This window comes from Hemicordylus capensis, chromosome 5 (assembly GCF_027244095.1).
Source record: "Hemicordylus capensis ecotype Gifberg chromosome 5, rHemCap1.1.pri, whole genome shotgun sequence".
Classification (NCBI taxonomy): Eukaryota; Metazoa; Chordata; class Lepidosauria; order Squamata; family Cordylidae; genus Hemicordylus; species Hemicordylus capensis.
This window is the reverse complement of record NC_069661.1, coordinates 64,081,286-64,103,244: the sequence shown is the minus strand read 5'-3', so window position 1 is coordinate 64,103,244 and position 21,959 is coordinate 64,081,286. Positions and strand designations below refer to the sequence as shown.

At 44.2% G+C, this 21,959-nt stretch overlaps 1 protein-coding gene across 6 annotated transcripts in view; it reads left to right on the top strand.

The window, feature by feature from the left end:
- The window catches only part of SH3D19 (SH3 domain containing 19), a 124,343-nt gene that overhangs the window by 32,119 nt on the left and 70,265 nt on the right, over nt 1-21,959 (top strand). The window lies entirely within an intron of this gene.

The window sequence follows — 21,959 nt, the reverse complement described above, 5'->3', positions numbered from 1 at the left end:
GAAAAGAAAAGGCTTGTTTTAAAAGTGTTGAGATTTTTCTGTTCCTCTTCCCCTGAAGCCTCCATATGGGAGGCAAAGGTGTTCCCAGTCCCTCCTCCTACCCAGCAGGCCTGTCGTCCTTGAACAGTTCTGGCCTATTCATGGCCTCCAGCTCACTGCTTTGCTCCTCCTTGGCCTCATCTCTGCCTTCTCCTGCTAACCCTCCCCTCCACCCTGTAGCCTTGCAAGTTCTCATTCCACCCTCTGCCTTCAAACACTCCCTGATGCATTCCTACCTGCCTTCTAGTAGGTACCAGCTTTGATGTAACTTTGGCTGTGGGTGGCACTCTGTGGACAGGCCACCCACAGAACACATGGGCACATTAGGAGTGGCAGCCCTGGGCTGAGTGTGTTTGCAGCCGGTGGAGGAGTGTTTGGTGCAATTGGGTGCTGAGAACCCCAATAAAAATTATGCAGCATTAACAGCAATTGAGCCAAATATTTCAAATAACTTAGGTGCTGAAATAATGAGTTCTTCTGCTCAAATGAGAAAAGTGCACCTAGTTTGAAATATTGGTGCTTAGTGTTCATGAACTACAACAGTCTTAAACAGTATCATTAAAGTAGAAAGTGATTGTGCATATTAGTATTTTCTCATTACTGAAGTTTTCTCATGTGATCTATTTGTTTACTTCAGATATGTCTGAAGATTGTGTGGAGTCTTCAGATTTATTCCAAATATTTGTTTTTTTATTTTTGCATTTATTTTTTTTACAACTTTGGACTTCCTGTTTCCTATTCTGTTACTATCCTCCATTTCTAATTCAAAAGAAGGAACAGAACCATTAGAATGAAGATGACACTAAGAATTCTCAGTCACCCAATATTCCATTGGCATTTGCTCTGTCAAGACTTCTCTTCTACTTAATTCTGGGCCGAGTGCAAATTACCTTCTTGCCAATAAGTCTAGTGAATTATTCTTGGCCATTTCTCACTGTAACTACTCTGCGCAGCTGTTGATTCACATATATTGGTCTTCGGGAAAGGATGTATTTAAAAAGTGCTAATGAGATAACATTCCTTGTCTGTATTTGATTGTGGCATCATTGTCTGTAATACATCTGAGGCAGGTAGGTTAGCTCCTACACCAAAACAACATAACTTGCCTCTTATTTCCATTCATTCATTCGTTCATTCATTCATTTGATTTATATACCGCCCTTCCAAAAATGGCTTAGGGCGGTTCATGGCACGAGCAAAGGGAAAGAGAACGACCAGCCAGGACATCTAGGCCCAGCCTGCCTCCTGCTTTGCATTGCCCATCATTTCCATAATTATGACTTTCTTTCCATATACTGTAAATTACATGTCTAGCAGAGATGAATTCATATCATCCAGTGTACAATATAAAGGGAGCACACAAGGTGCACCATGTCAGGGAGTGCAGTAGGCTCAAGCAAATGAATTAAGAGACAATATATAATGATAGTTTACCCAAAAAAGCCATTTTTTCTTAACAGCCATTCTGATCCATCATGGGGATTTGATCCTGTTCCGAACCATCACAATCGGCTAGATCATGAATATGAGATTCTGGTCACAGTGATGAATTCTTAGTTAAGGGTACATGTGTCAGCTGTGTGGCTAATGCACAGGGAAGGTCACAACCTGGCTTACCAGTTGGGTTAGGAACTCTGGGCTCAGATTGTAGTCATGCCTTTTTCTTTCTTTTCTTTCTTTCCTTCTTTTCTTTTTCTTGCTGTTGCAGGAAGTCATGAAATGTGTCTTGTCTTAGTCATTTAGAACTAAACCAGGCCTGCACAACTCAAATGACCTGGCGGGCCAAAACCAACTGTGACTTGGTTCATGGGGGCCGAGGTCAATTCCTAGGGTGCTGATTATTAGAGTAACACTTAATATCAATCAATCAACTGAATTAAAGTGAAATGAATTAGAAATGAATTTAAAATGAATTTAATAAATATTTAACTTTTGATGTTCTGGCAGGCCAAGATAGATTTAAAATAATATGAAATAAGTTGAATTAAAATTCATTCTAATAATATAAATATTATACAATTTGTACAAAATACATAATAAAATGCATTGTTCTCCCTTTCCACCTCTGCCAAATATTCACACAAAACATGGAACACTTTTAAGGGGGGGGAAATGAGAACCTCTTCTCATAATTTTGGAAAAGAATGGAGAAGGGGAAAGAAAGATGGAAAGGATGCAGCAGGAGGCTTGGCCTGCTAGAGAGAGAGAGAGAGAGAGAGAGAATGGAACAGTCTTGGTAGGTGTGTGAGAGAGTGAGCATGGAGCAGTCTTGGTGGGAGAGAGAGAGAGAGTGGAGCAGTCTTGTTGGGGGAGAGAGAGAGAGAGAGAATGGAGCAGTCATGGTGGGTGAGAGAGGGACAGAGAGAATGGAGCAGTCTTGGTGGGTGAGAGAGAGAGAGAGAGGGAATGGAGCAGTCTTGGTGGGTGAGAGAGGGAGAGAGAGAGAATGGAGCAGTCTTGGTGGGTGAGCAGTCTTGGTGGGTGAGAGAATGGAGCAGTCTTGTTGGGAGAGAGAGAGAGAAAGAGAATGGAGCAGTCATGGTGGGTGAAAGAGGGAGAGAGAGAGAATGGAGCAGTCATGGTGGGTGAGAGAGAGAGAGAATGGAGCAGTCATGGTGGATGAGAGAGGGAGAGAGAGAGAATGGAGCAGTCTTGGTGGGTGAGAGAGAGAGAGAGAGAGAATGGAGCAGTCTTGGTGGGTGAGAGAGAGAGAGAATGGAGCTGTCTTGGTGGGTGAGAGAGAGAATGGAGCAGTCTTGGTGAGAAAGAGAGAGAGAGAACGGAGCAGTCTTGGTGGGAGGGAGGGAGAGAGAGAACGGAGCAGTCTTGGTGGGTGAGAGAGAGAGAGAATGGAGCAGTCTTGGTGGGTGAGAGAGAGAGAGAATGGAGCAGTCTTGGTGGGTGAGAGAGAGAGAGAATGGAGCTGTCTTGGTGGGTGAGAGAGAGAGAGAGAGAATGGAGCAGTCTTGGTGGGAGAGAGAGAGAATGGAGCAGTCTTGGTGAGAAAGAGAGAGAGAGAGAGAATGGAGCAGTCTTGGTGGGAGAGAGAGAGAGAGAATGGAGCAGTCTTGGTGGGAGGGAGAGAGAGAGAAAGAGAATGGAGCAGTTTTGGTGGGAGAGAGAGAGAGAATGGAGCAGTCTTGGTGGGTGAGAGAGAGAGAGAATGGAGCAGTCTTGGTGGGTGAGAGAGAGAGAGAATGGAGCTGTCTTGGTGGGTGAGAGAGAGAGAGAGAGAATGGAGCAGTCTTGGTGGGAGAGAGAGAGAATGGAGCAGTCTTGGTGAGAAAGAGAGAGAGAGAGAGAATGGAGCAGTCTTGGTGGGAGAGAGAGAGAGAGAATGGAGCAGTCTTGGTGGGAGGGAGAGAGAGAGAAAGAGAATGGAGCAGTTTTGGTGGGAGAGAGAGAGAGAATGGAGCAGTCTTGGTGGGGGAGAGAGAGAGAGAGAGAGAATGGAGTAGTCTTGGTGGGTGAGAGAGAGAGAGAGAATGGAGCAGTCTTGGTGGGTGAGAGAGAGAGAGAGAGAGAATGGAGCAGTCTTGGTGGGAGGGAGGGAGAGAGAGAATGGTGTAGTCTTGGTGGGAGGGAGAGAGATTGAGAGAGAGAATGAATGGAGCAGTCTTGGTGGGTGAGAGAGAGAGAGAATGGAGCAGTCTTGGTGAGAAAGAGAGAGAGAGAGAGAATGGAGCAGTCTTGGTGGGAGAGAGAGAGAGAGAATGGAGCAGTCTTGGTGGGAGGGAGAGAGAGAGAAAGAGAATGGAGCAGTTTTGGTGGGAGAGAGAGAGAGAATGGAGCAGTCTTGGTGGGGGAGAGAGAGAGAGAGAGAGAGAATGGAGTAGTCTTGGTGGGTGAGAGAGAGAGAGAGAATGGAGCAGTCTTGGTGGGTGAGAGAGAGAGAGAGAGAGAATGGAGCAGTCTTGGTGGGAGGGAGGGAGAGAGAGAATGGTGTAGTCTTGGTGGGAGGGAGAGAGATTGAGAGAGAGAATGAATGGAGCAGTCTTGGTGGGTGAGAGAGAGAGAGAATGGAGCAGTCTTGGTGGGAGGGAGAGAGAGAGAGAGAATGGAGCAGTCTTGGTGGGAGGGAGAGTGAGAGAGAATAGAGCAGTCTTGGTGGGAGGGAGAGAGAGAGAGAATGGAGCGGTCTTAATGGGGGGGAGGGAGAGAATGGAGCAGTCTTGGTGGGAAGGAGAGAGAGAATGGAGCAGTCTTGATGGGAGGGAGAGAGAGAGAGAGAATGGAGCGGTCTTGGTGGGTGTGTGAGAGAGTGAGCATGGAGCAGTATTGGTGGGAGAGAGAGAGAGAATGGAGCAGTCTTGGTGGGGGAGAGAGAGAGAGAGAGAATGGAGCAGTCTTGGTGGGTGAGAGAGAGAGAGGGAGAATGGCGCAGTCTTGGTGGGGGAGAGAGAGAGAGACTTAAGAGACTTAACTGCGCAGCTGTGGCTCACAGTTGGGAAGCAACACCGGGCCAAATGGCAGACCCAAGTGTCGCTCTGGTTTCTGCCGCTGTGCGCCACTGCTGCCATGGGGGAGGGTAAGGAAGAACACCCGCACCCTCGCAGCCATCTCCTCAGCTGTTCAGCGGCTGGAATTTTTTTTGAGGAGGTGTTTTTTAAGCAGCAGGGGGAGGAAGAGGAAATAGCCCCGGGGGCCAGGAAAAATGGCCTCGCGGGCCGTATCCGGCCCCCGGGCTGCATGTTGTGCAGGCCTGAACTAAACTAATCCCTTAGAGAGAGCAAACAATTTTAATGTTTGGTCTATTTGTGAGTTTTTCATGTGTTCTGTAAAGGGGTGGTTTTGGCTGTCACCTTGGCTTTTCTGTTGAAGATTGTAGTACAGCTAAATGACAAGCAAGAGGAGGTAAACCCTGTCCTTTGAAGAATTCCACATAGGATTGATTTCTATGATGCCCTGCCAAGTATATGCTGTTGTCTAAACAACTGGTTTGTACCAGTAAAGGCCCTCTTGGGGTCAAAGAGTACAATATTCAGTGACTTTACCTAAGTCAGGGATGGGCAACCTGTTTGGCAAGGAAGGTTTCTATGGAATTTTTTTGCTATCATATTGTCAAACTTTCCTCTGCAACTGTCAGCTGAAAAGTCTAGAACCCTTTAAAGAAAAGAATCCCATAGGAGGCATGCTCCTCTCTGCTTGGTAAAATACATATAATTCAGTTCCAAGCTGCAGCCATAAGATCAAGGTCAGGAATATTAAGAGTGGCTGAACTGTTAAGGAAAAATTTTAAAATCTATTTATCCTGTGTTAATTGTACAAAAGTGTAATTTATATGAGATTTATATGAAACAAGCCACCCCCGCACAGAGCATCTGTGCTCTCTTTGGGGGCGGCTACCTCTCTCTCTCTCCACCCCCCCCCCCGCCACGGCCGTGGCCGCCGCCAGTGGGCCGAGTGCCCCCGCCGCGGCTGCCAGCAGGCCGAGTGCCGCCTTAACATCCGCGGCCGAGCTGGGCCCGCCAGCCGCCGCCTTGCATGGCCGCCGCTGCCTCATCTGCCCAGCCAGTTAATTCTCCTGGGTGCGCCAGGACCAATCAGGCGCCCCCGCAGCCCAGCCAATCGGCTGGGCTGCCGGGACGCACGTTCGGAAGGCACACCCAGGAGAATTAAATATATAGATGTATGTATGATTTAGGTTTAATTTGGGGCTGATGCTTTAATTAAGCAGTTTATTTTTTATGGCCTGTTGACAGAAATAAACTGATCTGATTTGCATATAATTCATAACCAAGTAATCTTCATGGAGATGGAGGTGGCAGAGGGAGCAAGAAGAGAGTGTAGCAGTGAGAAGTGGGAGGAAGGGGGAGAAAATACGCTTTACCAAGTAGTGATTTGAAAAATATAAGACTGGATTGGAGTTATGCAAGTAAACCACTTGTGCAACTGGATGAGTGACTCATCCATAGTCACTGTGGTAGTTTATTGACTTGAAAGACTTCGGCTGTTCCAGTTGCACCCCTTTTCCCAAAGGCTCTGCAGAAGTGCTCCTTGGAATGTTTGCCAGGCTGGGATATTAATATTGTTGTGGTGTATTATTTTCCTTAATGAATTGTTCATCATTCTGTTTAGATTTGTTGTGAGCTGCCTGCAGAAAGGCAGCACACAAATAAATTGATGATTCACACTTGTCCTTTCCCCAAACACTGAGAAATGGATGCCTTTGAGTTCATTGATCTTGCATCTCTGATTGTAGTGGTAAAGTGCAGGAATTTAGGAGGCTGCCTTATACTGAGTCAGACCACTGGCTCCATGTTTAGCTCAGTATTGTCTACATTGTCTGGAAGCAGCTTTCCAAGGTTTCAGCCAGAGGTCTTTCCCAGCCTTACCTGGAGAGGCCAGGGATTAAACCTTGGATCTTCTGCATGCAAAGCATTTGTTCTACTACTGAGCTACAGCCCCAAGTAGATGTTCTAGTTAGTTGTTAGTGTCTGGAGTTTTCTTGAGGCAGAGAACCTGTGTTGAAAGTTCAAGAAGAGAAGTGTTAGCAAGTGTTTCTTGCATATAATTTATTTATATCAAGCTCCTCCAATCCATTATAGGTTCTGGAGGCAGTAGGCGATTTGTGAAAAGTGTTCCCTTTCTCTGCAAAGTGACCGTTCTCCATCATTACCATCATCGAAGTGCATCTGTGTGTGCTTTGTGTGTGCTTGACATGGGGCCACAGTGGTATAGCCCTATGCCATATGCCTGAGTTATGGTCTCTCTGCCAGGGGTATATACTGCTGGTAATGTGCCATGATTGATTGGGGAATTAGTCTGAATTAGTATACTCTACATGGCACAGTGGATGAAGCAGGAGAAGTTGTAGCTGGGTTTATTGGTACCCACCTCTGAAATTGGTGTATTATAATACTGTCATTGGTGCAGCTAGGTCTGAAGCTGAAATCAGCTCCTTCTCCTCCTGCCCACTACACACCTACATTCCTGCCTTGAGTCCTGTTGGCCTTGCAGATATAGTGTTGTAGAATTCTGCAAACATAGCAGAAACATGAGATGATATATAGAGTTTTGCCAGTGGAAGGGGCTTTCTCCAAACCCTGTGCCGCTAAATCCATTTTTCCATCTCAATCAAACATTCTTCTTCAGGTAGCATCTTAACTCCATCCATTGGTAAATACTTGATCTCAAGTATAGTGGTATTTGTCCTGTGATTAAAAAACAACTGCATACCAGTCAGTTGATGTTGCAGTCACTGAGTGATGAATATGCCTGTTGAATACAGCCGGAAAAACTTCCCAACAGAAATTGTACTTGACATCCATCTAGTCCATGACCACAGTCCAAAGTACCATTCAGCTAGTTCCGCATGCTCAAGATTCCTTTGGGTTTGTGTGCAAACATTGCTCTGTGCTGAGTGACCAAAGACTTTTAAAATGGAGATAAGCTGCAGAAGTAGTTTGTCACATGCCATAGGAGAATCTGCTAAGAATGACAAGCCCTTGGTCTTGCTTGACATAGCACTTTGGATTTCAGATCATGTTTCTGGAACACACTGGGCTGAAACACATTATATCTTCTCAGCATTTCCAGAGTGTCTTTCTTTCACCAGTGATTATTGTGCTCACTAGTAGGGATGTGCACAAAATGGTAGATCATTCCTCCAAGGCAGGCCGATGCACAAATTCTGGGATGGAGGCATGGCCTACCGCCTCATGTGGCAGGTAGACCAGTCCTCCGAAGCGGGCTGTTGCACTGTCCATGGCGGAGGCCTGGTCTACCTGCCTCACATACTGGGTAGACCAATCCTCCAAGGCAGGTTGACGTGTTAAGTCCAGGGCAGAGATCCGGTCTACTCACTGACCCCAATTGGTAGACCAGCGCTCCTTGGAAAAACAGCCCTCCAAAATGACACTCGAAACATTTTGACTCAAAACAAGGTTGTTTTGAGCTCGAAACAGGCCCTTTATTTTAAGGGTGTCTTGTTTCAAGCTTGGAACACTCAAAATGTTTTGCACAATAGAGTAACAAGGGGTTACTCTATGCTTTCTTGGGATCCACCTTCATTAGACATTGTTCTGATCCCAATCTAGGAGCATGCTGCTCCTTCGAGGTAGACTGAAGACTGATATAAAGCCACTGACCATGCTTAGACATGGCTTCAACAACCTAGAACTGCCTGTTTTGGGACTTACAGGCACTGTACAGCTGGAATCCACACAACCTGAAGAGAAAAGCTGGTCTTGTGGTAGCAAGCATGACTTGTCCCCTTAGCTAAGCAGGGCCTACCCTGGTTGCATATGAATGGGAGACTTGATGTGTGAGCTCTGTAAGATATTCCTCTTAGGGGATGGGGCTGCACTGGGAAGAGCAGAAGGTTCCAATTTACACCCCTGGCATCTCCAAGATAGGGCTGAGAGCGATTCCTGCCTGCAACCCTGGAGAAGCCACTGCGAGTCTGTGTAGACAATACTCAGCTAGATGTACCTATGGCCTCATTCAGTATAGGGCAGCTTCCTATGTAACCCAGCTCTAGACAACAATATATTATTCTGAGAATAACTCAACAGAAGTGAATGACCTTATGAGGCACATGGGGAAGAGTTTTGCTAGTAACCTTCCAGAACCTTTTAAACCAGAATGATGTCATTTCTAAGTGTATGACATTTATTTTAAAAAGAAGGGTTACACATAGAATTAGGAATTGGTAAGATAGGGGAAATTGGAAGTAAAGAAAGGCACGCAGGAATTCAAAAGAAAATACAAAAACCATAACTAACTAGCACTGAGTTTTACCTTAGTCTAGCAGTAGTCAGGTCCTTGGCTGAGAGAGCATTAATCTCTACAGTTTCTCTCCTGAAACACCCATTAGCAGATGGGAAATGGTGAACCCTTGCCCTCTATTTTTATAGCCATTATGGAGGGGGAAGCAGGGTGGATTTGATTTAAATCAAACTGATTTAAATCACGATTTAAATCACGATTTAAATCACTAGCAGGGTGGATAAAAATCAAAAAAATCCAATTTAAATCAAAAAAATTGGATTTTTTTTATTTAAATCGGATTTTTTTTAATTTAAATCGGATTTTTTTTATTTTTATCCACCCTGCTAGTGATTTAAATCGTGATTTAAATCAGTTTGATTTAAATCAAATCCACCCTGGGGGGAAGGCTGCCCTCCTCTTCCCAGGACAGACAGTTCTTGGATCCAGTGAGAAGGCCTGGCACATCTCTGATGTCAAGCTTGTTAAATTTTGGCTTTTTATCCAGGCCTTTACATGATTGTTTTATTGCTGCTTCTGTGTGTTATCTGTGTACGGTTTTTATGTTTGTATTTTATATATTTTAAATCAGATTTGCTATATTTTTAGCTTAATACTTTGAGCTGTTGTTTTTATTATATGTTGTAAACCGCCTTGGGATTTTTTTTAATGAAGGCAGTATATACATTTAACAATAAATAAAAATAAATGTGGGCCTTCAGTTTGTCAAAGGCCTGCTGGCACTCTGGAGTCCAGGCCACAACTTCTGGCAGCCTCTTTTTGCAGAGGTCAGTGAAAGGTGCTGCTATTGTGCTATAACGCTCCACGAATCGGCGGTAATAGCCAGCGAGTCCCAAAAGGGACTGAACTTGCTTTTTGACAGTTCACCTGGGCCAAGCTATGATAGCTTCTGTTTTGCGAGTGATGGGCCTGATTTTGCCCCACCCCATTCTATGTCCCAAATAAGTCACCTCTCCCAGTCCAAACTGACATTTTGGAGCTTTTATGGTGAGCCCTGACTGCTGTATGCATGTCAAGACTGTAGTCACATGGACAAGCTGCAAATTGCTATGTCATCTAGAGATGCGAGGGCAAAATGCCTTAGCTCATTTAGCAACTGGTTGACCCGTCTCTGGAAGCTGAGGCATTCCTAAGTCTAAAAGGCAGATTGGTTAATTCAAAAAGTCCTAGATGTGTGGTGAAGGCTAACTTTGGTCTGGCATCATCATGCAATGGTACCTACCAATACCCCTTGGTGAGATCTAAGGTGTTGATGAAAGTGGCACCCTAGCTTTTCCAGGAGTTCATCGGTTCTGGTCATGGGAAAGCTACCCAGCGTGGTGATGGCGTTTATGTTACCTGGAGAACCCAGTTCCCATAAACCAGACGACAAGGATGATTGAAAGAAGCAAAATCACCTTTTATTTTCCAAAACCAGCGCTGGTGGCTTCTCCCTGTGCCTAACGGCTTGCCAGAGAGTCACGCGCAGCTGCCTTTGTTTCAGTTTTTTTATACTTTGGCATAATTACATAGCTGGGCGTCAACATTCAGCCCTGAGGGACCAATAGTTTCATTGGTTAGCATCATTGTCCGTCATATTACAAATATTATAATCATTGCTAATTAGACAAACATTCCTCTAGTACAATGAAGCATTTCTACTCTACATGTTGATAAGCAAGCTGTCCCCCCTTATCCTTGAAGGTGTAACTTTTGCAGGCTTTTGCAGGTTTGGCTATCAGGAGATACAAGGAAAGGGGGGCCTCTTCTCACATTCTAGCCTGTCAGCAAATTTATGGTTTTACAACTGGCAATTAGGCAAGGCAACTTACAAACCCTATTAACCATTTCTTGACCAGTGCAAACCTGAGTTCTGTCTCACACTCTTTGCGGCTGAAGCACCGCCCTAAAACTTCGAGCAGTTTCTGTCTCAGAAAATGGAGAATGGAACAATTACAAAGGCACTGGATTGCAAAGACACTTTCCCATTCCATGAGAGCAAAGTAATTACAAAGCAGCTTTCAGAAAAGGCATTTTCCCCTCATTCCACATTTCCCCCCTTAGGAGCCATTTTATGGCTCCTCTTTCTGAGGTAACCTTGTATACATAGCCATTATATGAGGGCAGTTTCTTTTCTTACTATTTTCTCAACGGCCTCTCGTCCCAAGGAGATAAACAGGGGTAATAAACAAGGTATCAATAAACAACCAAAAAGCAATATCAGAATTCCTCCCACCATGGTTTTCAAACCTCCAAAGTACTCAAACCAATTTTCAAACCAATCGGGGGTGGCTAGGCCTTCCCAGTTCTGGACTGGAACATGAGCTATTTTGTGCATTCGATCAGTGATTTCCTCTATGGCCTTCCCTTAGTCATTGATCTGGATACAACAATTAGACAGGTTGAATTTTCCACACACACCACCCTCCATTGCTAGCAGATAGTCAAGTGCTAGCCGATTTTGGTATACTGCTGTGCGGAGCTGGGTGTTAGTTGTGGCTAGGAGGCTGAGAGCCAAAGAGGTCTCATTTGTAATGATTTCAAGCACTGCTTGTAGCCTTATAATGCAATTGAGCATGTATATGGGGGTTCTGTACCCATAACTTCCATCTTGAGCCCAAGTGGCGGGCCCATAATACTGTATTATCCGCTCTGGGGGCCATTCATTGTCCTTCCAGTTTCCTATTCTCAGAGGTAAACCAATACCCCGCTTGGTTCGCCCTCTGCTCTCATAGACTGGGACTCCTAGTCGTTCGCCTACCCTTATGGGTAAGAGGAAAAAGCTGGGTTTGATTGTGCCCAGCACGCAGGTTCCTGCCCAAGTTGGAGGTAAACTGACATAGGCGGCTGTCCCACAGATCCAGTACAGGTGGTCTGGAGCCTCCCAAGAGCTGGAGGTCCCGCAGGGGTCTTCCCAGAGATTGTATAGACTCTTCTGGGTAGACTGATTATAAGGGTTGGAGGGGATCTTGGAGCCTGCATGATTGAAGTCCATCCACTTCCTTGTGGTATTGCAAACCATCCCTGCCTCACAGGCCAGGGTCTCTGTGGAGATGTTATATTTCTGCCCAGCCGGGCGAAAAAACATCTGGACCCTATGATGGAGTTCTGGAGGGCCCACTGGGTGGGGCGCTGTTGATCTGTCCATGTTAAATTCGGGCTCCTGCTTATGTTGACATAATCCACCTCCCGTGCCTCCCAAGGCCACTGCTCGCCCATCTTGGTGCCTGCACAAACGTAGCAGTTTGTCACACTCAAGCTTAGGGCTACTCGCTCTGCTAAGTCCACAAACAGGTTCTTGGTAACAGCTGGCACCTCCATGGTTGTGCCCATCTCCTTCCAGAACGTAGTGTGGACAAGGTGTTCAGTGGGTTTCTCCCAGTTCCCTTTCATCAGGAACCGGACTCGGCCGGTTGGATCTCTGGCCCCTGGGACATGGATTCCCATGCTAACTTCAGCCTCATAATTTCCTTCTCCTACTGGCACCCAGGAACTCTTGGCCTGGTTAGGAGTGATTCTGAGGCAGAGGGGGGTGCAGCGATGGTGTTTGCAGTCTGGTTTTGTCTGGCCATGGGTAACCTTGCCTCCCAAGGCGTTCACCCACCTCTGGAGGTTCATGTCCCACTTCCCAGACCGAGCGGGAGCCCTATTCAGAGTAGCCCTGTGGAAACCTACATAAAACCTGGCTGTGCGGTAGGTTCTTTCCCATTCTACCCCTCCACAATATGTCCCAGCCGGGTCCTGGTCTGTGGCATGACAGGTGTCGAAGCAAAGGGTCAAAGGCTTGTCCTGGCTATAGGAAGGCACGGTGGTGTACCTCAAGAGTTTGTTATAGGCAGTAGCTCCCATCCCCGAATCTGGCCCATACAACTGGAGCTGCCACCTGGTCTGCCTGCCTGGGGTGTGGCAGACTATGGAGCTGGCCTCTGTGCACACCTGGTAAGTGGTGTTAGCGTGGCAGCAGGCTGAGCTAGTGCCATTGCAACTGTATGAACTGTGATAGACCAACGTCTGAGTGGTCTTCCAGCCATCAGTTGTAATCAGCAAGCAAGGGTTACACCCCCCCTTTGGGCCCTGTCTCCTGCTCCTGGAGGGACAGGCCGGAGATTAAGTATAAGGCCAGAAAGCTGAGGTGGGGGAGGGTCCCGCAGCCATGAAACAAAGGCATAGTTATAGATGGGTGCACTGCCCGCCCACTTGAACCTAACAGACACTAGGATCTCTGGGCAGCCTGGGGGAGCGGAATGTGAGGTTACAGTAACTGAGGATAGACCGGGAGAGCTGGTCATGGGGTCTGGTGATGCTGGTTCCTTCTTTCTTCTTTCTTCACTCTGTGCAACAATCCGGTTCCGGTGGGATTGAAGCAGAGAGCCGATGCCCACGGTCTCGACCTGTGTCCTCCACCAGTCCCGGTCGGCGGGGGAGCAGAGGTCTCGCCTTCAGCCTCGGTTTCCTCGGGTTGGCCTGGGGTTCGAGGGCACCTGCAGCGAAGTCGGAGTTGGAGTGGCTTTTAGAATCTAATTTAGTGGTCCACTCATGCGGTGCTAATTTTAGGCGGGACCAGTGGATCCAGGCAGCAATTCCCTCCACCTTGACAGCCATCTGTGTGGCCAATGGAACTGTATGAGGTCCCATCAGAGGGGCCCGAGAGCCTGCCTTGGTCCCCTGGCCAAAACGATTGCACTGTAGCAACAAGGAGACTGGGATTTGTCTCTGGATCCACGGTTTTTGGTCCCTGAATTGGCTTCCCAGCTGTCGGATCTGGTCTGCCACTCTAGTGTTCCCCAGTTGGGTCAGATCAGGGGTCACTCAAGAAACAATGGGTGGCAGCATCCCATACAGGGCCATACTGCCCCAATATTCTTTGCCCTGGTGGCATGCTCAGAACTGGCTCTTCACTTGACATAGTTTATCCTCTACTATTGAGCTATGATGTAAATAACTTTATTTTAAATAAATTAGAACTAATCCTCCCCACCCGACAGATTACTTTATTTTTATTTTAATCCTGCCACTTTAGAAGTTGAGAACTAAAATCTGTTGTTCTTTATTTATAACAGAGTTACTCAGGTTGTTTGAGGGCTCTCTCAAACTTTGTACTTTGGAAGGTATTCAAGAGAATATTTTCAGAAAACGCTGTTTTAACTTTACCTTGTGGAGTGCCACATAATCAATAAAAACAAACAAGGTTAATCTTTGAACTCACAATCTTTATAATGTCCTTTTAAAAATGTAACTGAGAGCAAGAAATATGCAACAAGAGCTATTTGAAATAGTTTCCCATATATTCAGCTCCATTTAAAAAAAACTCATACAAAAAAAATACTGTAGTCACTTTCCTTTTTTTCTTCATGCATATTTTTTGATATGAATGTTGCTTTGCAAAACAAAAAAAAGAACTGTGATTCTCTGCCTGGTATTTTATCTTTCTATACAGTACTGTACATGATTATTGAGTTCAGATGAACTGTAGTTTTGTTTGAAAAGCATTATTAAAATGAATGAAGATCTGTAATTTTGGAATGTAGGAACTGGAACAGAAAGAGAGATAATTTCCAAGTCAGATTATTTGATGACCTCCTAACACAATTGAATAGATGGCCTCTCACAACTAAGATTTTAGGAATCCATTTACTGCAAGCAATATCACTTTCTGGCATCAAAAGTATACGACTTGGGTATTTTGATGCATGTAATTAACACAATTTGGCATTTCATTTTCATGACCATGATCTCAGGCTGTGGCCTGGGGACTTACCTTGAAATTGTGTAGCTTTCATGTAATAAAAGCAGAAACCACCCTTCAAACATACTGATGTAGAGTTCAGTTTAGGCTATTTTCCTTTACTTTTGTGTTTCTGTTTCTTTAGCATTGATTATCATATCTCTTGCAAACATATTTATGCAGACAAAGGTTCTAGGAACATCTGTTTTCAATTTTAAGGTAGTATCTGTATTTTAGAGGGTGGCCTTCTCCACCTCAGATGCTTAGTGTGAGGACTGCAAGGGAGTTCTCGTTTCCTCTCTTCCAAACTAGTGCCCCTTGTTCACAGGGTGGCAACATATTTCTGGGTCCGCTGCAGATTGTGCTTTTCAGGCTGTATGTGGCAATGAAGAGGAAAAAAGATAGCCAGTACGGACAATTTTGATTATTGCTTTTAAAGCTGAGATACAAAAGGGATTGGAATTAGAGGCAGTTCTCTCCAGTGAAAATTCCTTTCAGAGGCATGGTTTGGTAGAAATGTAGTCACTGAGAATTAGCATAGCAAAGCTTGGCATGTCATCATTAGTAAAACTCTGCATGCTGTGTTGCTGCATCTGGAAAGGCAAGTTCTGGGGAGGGTGTGGTTGTGTTATATTAATATAGAATTTCTGTGCATTCTTCAAAGGACATGGTTACAAGTTTGTATTTCTAATTCCTTAAGGGGTGTAACTCAGCGAGTCAGCAACTATGTAGAACAAGCTATGACTGTACAGAAAGATAGAAATACAAAACTAAGACCTGTTAATATTGATGTATCTCAAAATATTTTCAGTGATATATTCCAGATGAGTGGCTGTGTTCATCTGTTAAAGCAAAAACATCAGAGTTTTGTGGCTCAAATAAGCACTAACAAATTATACTAACCCTTAGTTATATTCACTTCTTGAGGTGACTACTTAATACACTGCCTATCACAGTACATTTTATACCACAATACATTTGTTAGTCTTTAAAGTATCCAAAATAATTTCTTCTGCTGCTGCTGCTGCTGCTGCTTCTTTGGCTTCTCTGATGCCTGAACTACGATGAGCACCAAATTTGTGTGTGGATGTGGCTGTTGACATGCCCAGGCATTTTTTGCCGTTGTAACGATGTTGGTACATATGTGCATGGTGTCTGATTAAAGCTTTTATCCCACTGATTACTGTTGTTCTTGCATAATATTGTTATGGGTGAGGGCTTATATTTATACAAGGTTTTAATATTGTGTTGAAACTCCAAACTAATCAATCCCGCTGTATGAACTAGTGTTTAAAGCTGAACTAATCAGGGTAGGCTGCAGTTAACACCCATGGAAGACAATGCATCATAATGCACAGTCACAGGATAATTGCTACATGGTGGAAACACCCTGGTGCTGGATAGAACACAAAATACTTGTGAACTTGGTTGGCAACTAGTGTTTAAGTGGGGTTAGAGTTTGAGTTGAGTAAGAGCTGAAGGTCCAGAAAATCACTCAAATGACTCACTCCTGTGCACGCCAAGAAAGGCAGCTGGGAGTTTAACACCCTCCCTCACATTGTGAACCGCAACAGATGTTTTGCAGAGTGTAGTCCCCTGTGCCTTGACTCATGTATTAGAGTGAGCAACTGAAGTGTACGAGGAAAGAAGGATGACAGAGCCTATATCGCTGATGGGAAGGGTGGTTATTAAATATCCTTTTGTCCACATCTCAGGCCCAATCTACACATAAAATACAATGCAATGGAATGCTGATGGGAGAATGGACTGCTAACATTTCTAATTGTAGGTAGGGGATGCCATTTCAGAAGCACTCACAGATACTTCTTATCTGTGTTCCATGTACACGTTTGATATTCAAATTTCTGCTCATTAAATAATAAACTGAGGCCCATTCAGAACTCAAGGAGCTGCCACTGTGGTTAAGAACCTTGGATAAGGACTGAGAGACCTGGGTTTGAATTTCCACTCAGTCAGAAATCACACTGGTCATTACCTTCATTTACCTCACAGGACTGTTTTGATGCAGGGCCAGAAGAGCCATGTGTGCATATGTAATAAACATGTATGTACAGGTCAGATACTATGCTACTACACAGATACTACATCTATAGATGCTACATGCACTGTTCCCTCTAAAGCGTGCGCATGTGCGTGCGCTCACACATTTTTAAAGAACATAAGAACAGCTCTGCTGGATCAGGCCCAAGGCCCATCTAGTTCAGCATCCTGTTTCACACAGTGGTCCCCCAGATGCCACTGGAAGCCTACAGGCAGGATTTGAGGGCATGCCCTCCCTGCAACTGGTACTCAGAGGCATCCTGCTTCTGAGGCTGGAGCTGGCCTATAGCCCTCCGACTAGTAGCCATTGATAGACCTCCCCTCCATGAAGCTATCCAAACCCCTCTTAAAGCCATCCAGGTTGGCTGTCAACACATCTTGTGGCAGAGAATTCCGCAAGTTGATTATGCGTTGTGTGAAAAAGTACCTCCGTTTGTTGGTCCTAAGTTTTCTGGCAATCAATTTCATGGGATGAACCCTGGTTCTAGTGTTATGTGAGAGGGATGTCTGCTCAGTTAATTTTAGATCCCGCTCAGGTTGAATCCAGAAGGCTCCACTCTGAATGCATGTGTGCACAAACTGCCTTAATGCTGCCACCCAGAAGAAAACTCATTCCACACACAGATGAAAAAAATTGGAGAGAACACTGACTACATGCTACTACATCTTGTAGAGGTGGGTCATCAAGTCATGGGGGATGTGTGGTTCGTGGTAGGTCTATCAGTGGCTACTAGTCTGGTGGCTATAGGCCATCTCTAGCAAGATGCCGCTAAATACCAGTTGCAGGGGATCAATAGCAAGAGAGAGGGCATGTTCTCACCTCTTGCCTGTGGGCTTCACAGGGGCATCTGATGGGCCACTGTGTGAAAAGGATGTTGGACAAGATAGGTCTTGGGCTTGATCCAGAAGGGCTGTTTTTATGTTCCTAACGCTCCCGGTTTCCAAATGGTAAACATTGCTGGGGAAGGGAATGGTGTGCCAATGCATTTACCTGATAACAACTCTTTGGGCTGGGCTGAATTATTGTGCAACTACAAGAGGACTGTCTCCCAGTCATGAGAGTACATACATTATATGTGGCATACTTTGAAGTGCAATGGCATGAAAACGTTTCTTATTCAGGCTGTTCATGCAGCTCTACTGGAAGCAACTTCAGTTGCCATTTTGCTTTTTGCTTTTAAAGTACAAACATGAAAAATTAGCTTGGTAACAGCATTTTTGAATCCAGCACATTCAAATTAGGGGATGAAATGTATTTACCCAAATTTAACCAAAAATGCCTCTAAAGTTGCTCTTTTCATTAAAGTGATCCCTGACTATCTGCACAGGTAAGCGCTGGACTAAAGGAGAAGTTCTCTCTGCAGTTTAAAACCCTAAACATCTAGAATTCCCAGCCATGAGGAAGAATTCTCCCATTGTCGTCTTCTTCCACTTAGCTAACCAATTAGACAACTGTAGAGAGGTAACCACATTAATCTTCTCCCACTATCTTTTCTCCCTTCCTCCCTAACACTTCATGGTGAGGCTTCAAGCAAAATAAATATACTCTTAGAAATATTACCTTAGATGCCTTTCTGACATCCAGACTAATGCTGTGTGTAGACAAAAATGTTTAACACATGCAGTGGGGGAGAGGCAATTTTCATTGACTCCCCCTTCAGCTGCCTGAAGGCTGCAATCCTCAGGGACATATGTTCGGGAGCTTCAAAGGGAAAGAGGAATTGCTGGAAATATCACATGCAAATGTTCTTTCTGCACACGATTTTAGATAAGATGTTGCCCTTTATGTTGCTGGTTGTACTGTTCTCAGTAGAACCAGCGAAATATATTTGCAATACGTTTTCAAATGTTTGTAGGACTTATGCCAGTCTTGCTCTGTAGTTCTGTTATAAATTATAGATGTCACTTGATATATCTTTATATTCTGTGCTTTTTGTCTAGATGATCTGAAGTATGATTAAGAGCATATTAAGGTTTTTAGAATTGCCTAATAGATGTCAAAAAGGGCAATGGCAGGTTAAGAGTTCAGGAATCTGTGGGGCAGCAACTTAGCCAATTTGAATTCAAGGGTTAAAATAGGTTTCAAGGCACTAACAGAATCATGGCTAGGAAGAAATCCCACATTCAGATGGTAAGAAACACCAAACTTGGGTATGCTTAACTGCAGTTTCACATTATGTCTGAATTCAGCACAAGACTCTTGTCAGCTTTTTGTCATAGCAATAAATCACAGTTTGTTTCTATATGTGCCTTAGCTTTTGACTCTGAGTTATCTTCTAGCTAGATTTTAGCAGAACTGACCAGTTTGTGTTTTCAGCACCCAGATTTTTTTAAAAAAATATTTCTATGGCCGGATTTGGACATAATAAAAAACTAGAGGCAGAGCAGCCAGAGGTCCCCAAACCTGAATTTCTGAATGTGGGAAACCACAGTTCGGACCCTAACTCAGCCTGAAGATTCACTCACCAAACCCCAATTTGAATCTTCGGTTTGAAGTGAGGTTTGCTACTTGGGCCTTCGGTTTGCAGCAGCCTCCATTATGTCCGTATTCAGTAGTGGAGGCAGCCTTTCCCGGGATCAGAGTTGAGGTAAGGAAGCTCCTCCCTCTCTCTGTTCTGATTGGCTGCTCGGCTGTCCATCAAGTCAGTTCCCCCTCCTCTCTGCAGTCTCACAGACTTCAGAGAAGAGGCCAGCGCTTACATCCAAATTCAGACAGGTAAGCACGTTGGGTGGGGTGGTGGTGGAACCACGGTGTCCATTGGACCCTCAGTTCTGTGTTATGTCCAAATTCGGCCTAACTTATTGTCAATGTTAAGTAATTTAAATAGTAACTACATCAATTGACGCATGAGCCATGTGCAGCTTCTTTTTCATTAGGAGATGTGAAAATCCTGATTCACTACCCACTGCCACTCGCTGCCACCTAATCAGGGAAGGGAACAAAGAAAGATAGAAAGGTCCCATACCAGCTTAACCTCTTCCTGAAGTAAAAGAAGTGGTTTGTTGAAGTCTGATGCTGATTCCATGTGATGTTTTCCTACAGGAAAAGAATCTCTGTGTACAAACTTAAGTTGTGCCATATGCACAAAGGTAAAAATCCAGTGAACAGCAAAACAAATATTCGTTGCAGTTCAGAATCAGAATCTTTAATGTTACGGCCACAAGCCAAAACAAAATAAAAAGATTACAGTTTTACAGCAGTAAATAGAGTATATATGATTAAAACAGTTAAAATTAAAATTAAAATTTTAAACAATATTGGAAACATAGTAATAAAAGTTAAAACAATAAAATTTCCTTATTAACCATCTGGTGACGTATATTTATGGCGGCAGCACAGAATTTAGCAACATTAGATGTAATTACAAACTCTGAGTCCGAAAACAAGAGGGAACAATAAAATTGCTCCTGTTGACCAGGGAATTTACATAACAAAGGTGTGATGAAAGATTCATGAATATCCTTATAGAACAGGCAGAATAATAAAACATGTTCAATAGTTTCAACCTGATCCAGCCCACAAGGGCAAAGTCTATCAGCAAGTGGACCCCCTCTGTAACGCCCTTCTAGGACCACCGAGGGTAAGCAGTGGCAACGAACCAAGGTAAAAGCTTTTTTATACCTCAGAAATTCCAGCCAAATAAAATAATTAATTGCGGAAACTAAGTATCTTCTTTCCTTTGAGATATAAAATTTAGAGACCTTCCCAAGGTCATTTTGCCGTTCAGAATAAAAAACCCGTTGTTTAACCATCAGCCTTGCCTGATCAAAACCCAATTTGGACAAGATTGTAACAGAGAGGCCCAGAGTAGCTATTTTAGCCTCAATAGACTGGATCCACCTGGAACCTAAATAATCCTGAAAAATTAGGGGAGCCAGGCCAACTGGATGATAGATTAGTTAAAGCCAGTAGCAAAGTATAGTAATCCAAACATTGGCCTCCACCCTCCACCAGTGTCCAAACGGATGGCAGCATTCGAAACAGATCGTGGTGTATTTAAGTACAGTTCTCAGGCTGCACACATTCCAAAGTTTGGAATGACTGCACACATTCCAAAGTTACTATATTTGAGAAAGAGCCCAACTGCGCTCCATAAAGTAGTTGGGACAATGACTTGGCTTTAAATAATTTAAAAGCCACTGGTAAGTAATAGCCACCTTTTGATCGCAAGTACTGTAAAATGGCGAGTGAGCTTTTCTGAGCATTGGAGGCTACATAATTCGCATAGGCCTTCCTAGTGCCCCCAGCATGGAAAACTACCCCTAGTAACTTAAAAAATAATACCTTGTCAATAAGTTGTCCCTCAATCCTCCAAGTACGAATCTTAGGTCTCCTTGCAAAAGCCATTATTTTGGTTTTCTGAAAATTGATCTCCAAACCTTCCTTCTAGCAGTACAGATTTAATGCACTCAGCATTTTTCTGAGGCCAGTAGGAGTTCTTGATAGGAGAACTGCATCATCTTCATAAAGCAAGATAGATATATGCCTCCCTGCAAATGTAGGAGGGTGGAAATCTAAAAGGCTAAGTTGATCCACCATAGAATTTATGTAGTAATTAAACAAGAGTGGAGCAAATATGCAGCCCTGCTTAACACCTCTCTGGGTCACAATGGCACTAGTTAGATGCCCTTGAAGGCTGCATTTAACTTTAAGAGAAGTGTCCTAATATAGTACTTGGAGCAGGTATAATAAACAACGGTCAATGGAAGAAGTCCCCAGTTTCCCCCAAAGCTTAACCTGTGAAATCTAATTGAAAGCTGTCTTCAAGTCTACAAAGGCAGCATATAAAGAGGTCGTACCCGGAGAGGAGTATTTCTCAATAAGAGGTTACAATACTAAACAATGATCAGTAGTAGATCGACCCTCCCTAAAACTGGCCTGTTCGTCAGCAAGAAGGTTCTCATGATCCAGCCGATCCTTTAATTTATCATGTAAGTGTCTTGCATAAAGCTTACATATAATGGGTCTATAATTGGCTGGATTGACACATGTACCCTTCTTAAAGATAGGGACAACAACCGCAACCCTCCACATTTTGGGGATTTGGCCAGTCCCATCTATATAGGTGATAAAATAAGGCCAGGATTGGTGCCCACCAATCTGGATTATTTTTAATTGCCTCTGGGGGGGATAAAATCTTCCTCTGGCGCTTTACCAGGTCTTAATTGCACAATTAAAGAATGAATTTCAAAGATTGAAACTGAAGCCCACAAAGGTGTAGACTCAATCTCATAAGAAAGATGTCCGGAGCAAACATTAGGGTCTCTATACAGATCAGAGAAGTATTTCTCCCACACTTCAGGGTGGATGTGACAGCTTGAGGGAGTAAAATTATAGCTGGAAGAATGCTTAACTAAATGCCAGAATAACGATGAATCTTTGGTTCTAACAGCCTGGGCTAACCTCTTCCAATTCTCCTTCACA